This window comes from Nerophis ophidion, linkage group LG08 (assembly GCF_033978795.1).
Source record: "Nerophis ophidion isolate RoL-2023_Sa linkage group LG08, RoL_Noph_v1.0, whole genome shotgun sequence".
Taxonomy (NCBI): domain Eukaryota; kingdom Metazoa; phylum Chordata; class Actinopteri; order Syngnathiformes; family Syngnathidae; genus Nerophis; species Nerophis ophidion.
The window spans coordinates 77,398,590-77,404,679 of NC_084618.1; the positions used below are offsets into that span (position 1 = coordinate 77,398,590).

The 6,090-nt window shown below is 46.2% G+C and overlaps 1 long non-coding RNA gene across 1 annotated transcript in view; it reads right to left on the reverse strand.

The window, feature by feature from the left end:
* Positions 1 to 6,090, reverse strand: part of LOC133558408 (uncharacterized) — a 48,054-nt gene that overhangs the window by 36,490 nt on the left and 5,474 nt on the right. The gene's annotated exons all lie outside the window — the stretch shown is intronic.

Sequence of the window (6,090 nt, forward strand, 5' to 3'; positions counted from 1 at the left end):
TTGCAAATCCTTTTCAACCCATATTCAGTTGAATATGCTACAAAGACAACATATTTGATGTTCAAACTGATTAACATTTTTTATTTTTTTGCAAATAATCATTAACTTTAGAATTTGATGCCAGCAACACGTGACAAAGAAGTTGGGAAAGGTGGCAAGGAGTACTGTTAAAGTTGAGGAATGCTCATCAAACACTTATTTGGAACATCCCACAGGTGTGCAGGCTAATTGGGAACAGGTGGGTGCCATGATTGGGTATAAAAACAGCTTCCCAAAAAAATGCTCAGTCTTTCACAAGAAAGGATGGGGCGAGGTACACCCCTTTGTCCACGACTGCGTGAGCAAATAGTCAAACAGTTTAAAAACAACGTTTCTCAAAGTACAATTGCAAGAAATTTAGGGATTTCAACATCTACGCTCCATAATATAATCAAAAGGTTCAGAGAATCTGGAGAAATCACTCCACGTCAGCGGCATGGCCGGAAACCAACATTGAATGACCGTGACCTTCGGTACCTCAGACGGCACTGTATCAAAAACTGACATCAATCGCTAAAGGATATCACCACATGGGCTCAGGAACACTTCAGAAAACCACTGTCACTAAATACAGTTGGTCGCTACATCTGTAAGTGCAAGTTAAAGCTCTACTAGGCAAAGTGAAAGTCATTTATCAACAACATCCAGAAACGCCGTCTGCTTCTTTGGGCCCGAGATCATCTAAGATGGACTGATGCAGAGTGGAAAAGTGTTTTGTGGTCTTACGAGTCCACATTTCAAATTGTTTTTTGGAAATATTCGAAGTATTGCTAAGTGCTAAACAAGACAAGATACAAACAAGACTACAGACATAAAAAACAATCACTTATGCTCACTGGGAAGCCGACTGATGGGATGTTTATATCTTCCCGTTTAGATGAAGAATTAATCATAATCCACCCATGATTTAAAAAAAAAAAAAAAAAAGGTAGCCGTTTCTTTGTGTCTTTCTCACCATCTCGGGGTCTAAATTGAAGGTCAAAGTTGACCAACTTCTCGGTTTATGGCCACATCCTTCTACTATCCAGGTGAGAGGCATTATTTATAATCCCAGAATTAACTTTTACCAAGTCAGAGGCAATGCACTCTCACTGGATCGGTTCGCAGCCGAGTGTGAAGCGACCGGAATGAGAATCAGCACCTCCAAGTCCGAGTCCATGGTTCTCGCCCGGAAAAGAGTGGAGTGCCATCTCCGGGTTGGGGAGGAGACCCTGCCCCAAGTGGAGGAGTTCAAGTACCTAGGAGTCTTGTTCACGAGTGAGGGAAGAGTGGATCGTGAGATCGACAGGCGGATCGGTGCGGCGTCTTCAGTAATGCGGACATTGTATCGATCCGTTGTGGTGAAGAAGGAGCTGAGCCGGAAGGAAAAGCTCTCAATTTACCGGTCGATCTACGTTCCCATCCTCACCTATGGTCATGAGCTTTGGGTCATGACCGAAAGGATAAGATCATGGGTACAAGCGGCCGAAATGAAGCGGGTCTCTCCCTTAGAGATAGGGTGAGAAGCTCTGCCATCCGGGAGGAACTCAAAGTAAAGCCGCTGCTCCTCCACATCGAGAGGAGACAGATGAGGTGGTTCGGGCATCTGGTCAGGATGCCACCCGAACGCCTCCCTAGGGAGGTTTTTAGGGCACGTCCAACTGGTAGGAGGCCACGGGGAAGACCCAGGACACGTTGGGAAGACTATGTCTCCCGGCTGGCCTGGGAACGCCTCGGGATCCCCCGGGAAGAGCTAGACGAAGTGGCTGGGGAGAGGGAAGTCTGGGCTTCCCTGCTTAGGCTGCTGCCCCCGCGACCCGACCTCGGCTAAGCGGAATCAGATAGATGGATGGATGGAGAGGCAATGCAGCAGCTTAGCCGTTCAATATCTCAATATAGCAGCGTAAGCTCTCTGTGATCACGGCGCCACTAAAAGTAGTTTGTCTGCATTAGCGCTTATGATAACAATATCGCAAATACTTGGTTAATATTCAGCTCATGATGTGTAAATCGGGTATCATTGGCGGTTTTTGGAAGTTTTTTTGGGGGGGGGTTATGGTTTTGATTGATTGATTGATACTTGTATTAGTAGATTGCACAGTACAGTACATATTCCGTACAATTGACCACTAAATGGTAACACCCGAATAAGTTTTTCAACTTTTTTAAGTCGGGGTCCACGTTAATCAATTCATGGTAGGGCGGAATAGTGTATTCCCAAAAGTTGCATTATTAGCCACCTCATACATGTCATATTTTACAAATTAGAATGCATAAAAAAAAAAAAAAGTTTTTGTTTTACATAGGGATTCTGAATGTGAAAAATCATCAAAAAGTGCTATTCCCCTGTAAGAAGGGTAAGCCAATAAGGACAATGAGCAATACAATAAATTCAATATCAGTTCCAGATGCAATTTACCTCTCTGCTTGGCGGCATAGCTCGGTTGGTAGAGTGGCCGTGCCAGCAACTTGACGGTTGCAGGTTCGATTCCCGCTTGTGCCATCCTAGTTACTGCCGTTGTGTCCTTGGGCAAGACACTTTACCCACTTGCTCCCAGTGCCACCCACACTGGTTTAAACGTAACTTAGGTATTGGGTTTCACTATGTAAAGCGCTTTGAGTCACTTGAGAAAAGCGCTATATAAATATAATTCACTTCACTTCACTTCACTCAGCATCCATCCATTTTCTACCGCTTATTCCCTTTTGGGTTTCGAGGGGCGCTGGTGCCTATCTCAGCTACAATCGGGCGGAAGGCGGGGTACACCCTGGACAAGTCGTCACCTCATCGCAGGGCCAACACAGATAGACAGACAACATTCACACTCACATTCACACACTAGGGCCAATTTAGTGTTGCCAATCAACCTATCACCAGGTGCATGTCTTTGGAGGTGGGAGGGGCCTATCCCCAGGTGCATGTCTTTGGAAGTGGGAGGAAGCCGGAGTACCCGGAGGGAACCCACGCATTCACGGGGAGAACATGCAAACTCCACACAGAAAGATCCCGAGCCCGGGATTGAACCCTGACTACTCAGGACCTTCGTATTGTGAGGCAGACGCACTAACCCCTCTGCCACCGTGAAGCCGCACTCAGCATCAAGGGTTGGAATTGGGAGTTAAATCACCAAAAAATGATTCCACCACTGCCCCCCTCACCTCCCAGGGGGTGATCAAGGGTGATGGGTCAAATGCAGAGAATAATTTTGCCGCACCCAGTGTGTGTGTGACAATCATTGGTACTTTAACTTACCGTATTTCCTTGAATTGCCGCAGGGCATATAGTATGCGCCTGCCTTGATTTCAATACCGCTAATTTGAAATCGCATAAAGGCAAGAAGATTAAGAGTTATTCAGTCGGATTTAAGGTCCAAGTTTACATCACGCTCAAATTTTTACCGCATGCCTTTGGTAAGTGCCGGCGTGAGAAGAGGTTTTAAAATAATTAGCGCATGCTTACTTTTACCGCATGCCTTTGGTAAGCGCAGGAGTGAGAAGAGGTTTTAAATTAATCAGCGCCCCAGCAGCAATTTAAAGGGGAACATTATCACAATTTCAAAAGGGTTAAAAACAATAAAAATCAGTTCCCAGTGGCTTGTTTTATTTTTCGAAGTTATTTTCAAAATTTTACACCTCCCGGAATATCCCCAAAAAAAGCTTTAAAGTTCTTGATTTTCGCTATTTGCGATGCGACTGTCCATTTCCCTGTGACGTCATACAGGGCTGCCAATACAAACAACATGGCGGTTACCACAGCAAGATATAGCGACATTAGCTCGGATTCAGACTCGGATTTCAGCGGTTTAAGCGATTCAACAGATTACGCATGTATTGAAACAGATGGTCAAGAGTATGGAGGCAGATAGCGAAAACGAAAGTGAAGAAGAAACTGAAGCTTTTGAGCAAATAGCTATTGACGCTATTCCGCCATAGCATGGGTGTACCTAATGAAGTGGCCCATAGCATGGCTACCTAATTAGCATCGCCGGTAAAATGTGCGGACCAAACGATCAGGACTTTCGCATCTTGTGACACTGGAGCAACTTAAATCCGTCGATTGGTAAGTGTTTGTTTCGCATTAAATGTGGGTATCTAGTTTCAAATGTACATACAGCTAGCGTAAATAGTATGTTAGCATCGATTAGCATAGCATGTTAACATCGATTAGCTGGCAGTCGTGCTGCGACCAAATATGTCTGATTAGCACATAAGTCAACAACATCAACAAAACTCACCTTTGTGATTTCGTTGACTTAATCGTTGCAAATGCATCTGCAGGTTATCCATACATCTCTGTGCCATGTCTGTCTTAGCATCGCCGGTAAAATGTGGAGACACTCTGGCACATTCAATGGGGGTCTGGCGGCAGACACTTTGGCATCTTGGGGCCAGTGGTGCAACTTGAATCCCTCCCTGTTAGTGTTGTTACACCCTCCGACAACACACCGACGAGGCATGATGTCTCCAAGGTTCCAAAAAATAGTCGAAAAAACGGAAAATAACAGAACTGAGTCCCGGTGTTTGTAATGTGTTGAAAATGAAAATGGCGGGTGTGTTACCTCGGTGACGTCACGTTCTTACGTTATTGCTACGAGACTGATAAACAGAAAGGCGTTTTATCCGCCAAAATTCACCCATTTAGAGTTCGGAAATCGGTTAAAAAAAATACATGGTCTTTTTTCTGCAACATCAAGGTATATATTGACGCTTGCATAGGTTTGGTGATAATGTTCCCTCTTTAAAGAAATGCGGTAATTTAATTTGACCCAAAGTGATGCTAATGTAAATAGCATAATGGCTGATGACTGGCATGGAAATGACAAGAGAATCGTTCACAATCATATTTTCACAACCGCCAATACCAGTAACAATTTTTTAGTGCGCTGTCGCTATAAAATGCGACTATCTGACTAATGCTCTCCATTTTACAGACGTCTTCAAAAGTACTAAAAGTTTGACTAGTTCCGACTAGTGTGTCAATTCAAAATGCCAAACAGCACCTGAACAGTTAGTATCGAGCAAGGAAAACAACGTTCATCCCCTGACATGAACCGTTTATGAATATTCATGAACGCCTTGGTCCGCATTGCCGGCAGTAAGTCGGACACGTTTCCAGTGAGGGTTGGACTCCGCCAAGGCTGTCCTTTGTCACCCATTCTGTTCATAACTTTTATGGACAGAATTTCTAGGCGCAGCCAAGGCGTTGAGGGGATCCGGTTTGGTGGCCAAGGGATTAGATCTCTGCTTTTTGCAGATGATGTGGTCCTGATGGCTTCATCTGACCGGGATCTTCAGCTCTCACTGGATCGGTTCGCAGCCGAGTGTGAAGCGACCGGAATGAGAATCAGCAAATCCAAGTCCGAGTACATGGTTCTCGCCCGGAAAAGGGTGGAGTGCCATCTCCGGGTTGGGGAGGAGACCCTGCCCCAAGTGGAGGAGTTCAAGTACCTAGGAGTCTTGTTCACAAGTGGGGGAAGAGTGGATGGTGAGATCGACAAGCAGATCGGTGCGGCGTCTTCAGTAATGCGGACGTTGTACCGATCCGTTGTGGTGAAGAAGGAGCTGAGCCGGAAGGCAAAGCTCTCAATTTACCGGTCGATCTACGTTCCCATCCTCACCTATGGTCATGAGCTTTGGGTCATGACCGAAAGGATAAGATCACGGGTACAAGCGGCCCAAATGAGTTTGGGGCTCTCCCTTAGAGATAGGGTGAGAAGCTCTGCCATCCGGGAGGAACTCAAAGTAAAGCCGCTGCTCCTCCACATCGAGAGGAGCCAGATGAGGTGGTTCGTGCATCTGGTCAGGATGCCACCCGAACGCCTCCCTAGGGAGGTGTTTAGGGCACGTCCAACCGGTAGGAGGCCACGGGGAAGACCCAGGACACGTTGGGAAGACTATGTCTCCCGGCTGGCCTGGGAACGCCTCGGGATCCCCCGGGAAGAGCTAGACGAAGTGGCTGGAGAGAGGGAAGTCTGGGCTTCCCTGCTTAGGCTGTTGCCCCCGCGACCCGACCTCGGATAAGCGGAAGATGATGGATGGATGGCCTTGGATACGCCTGCATAATATGATGAG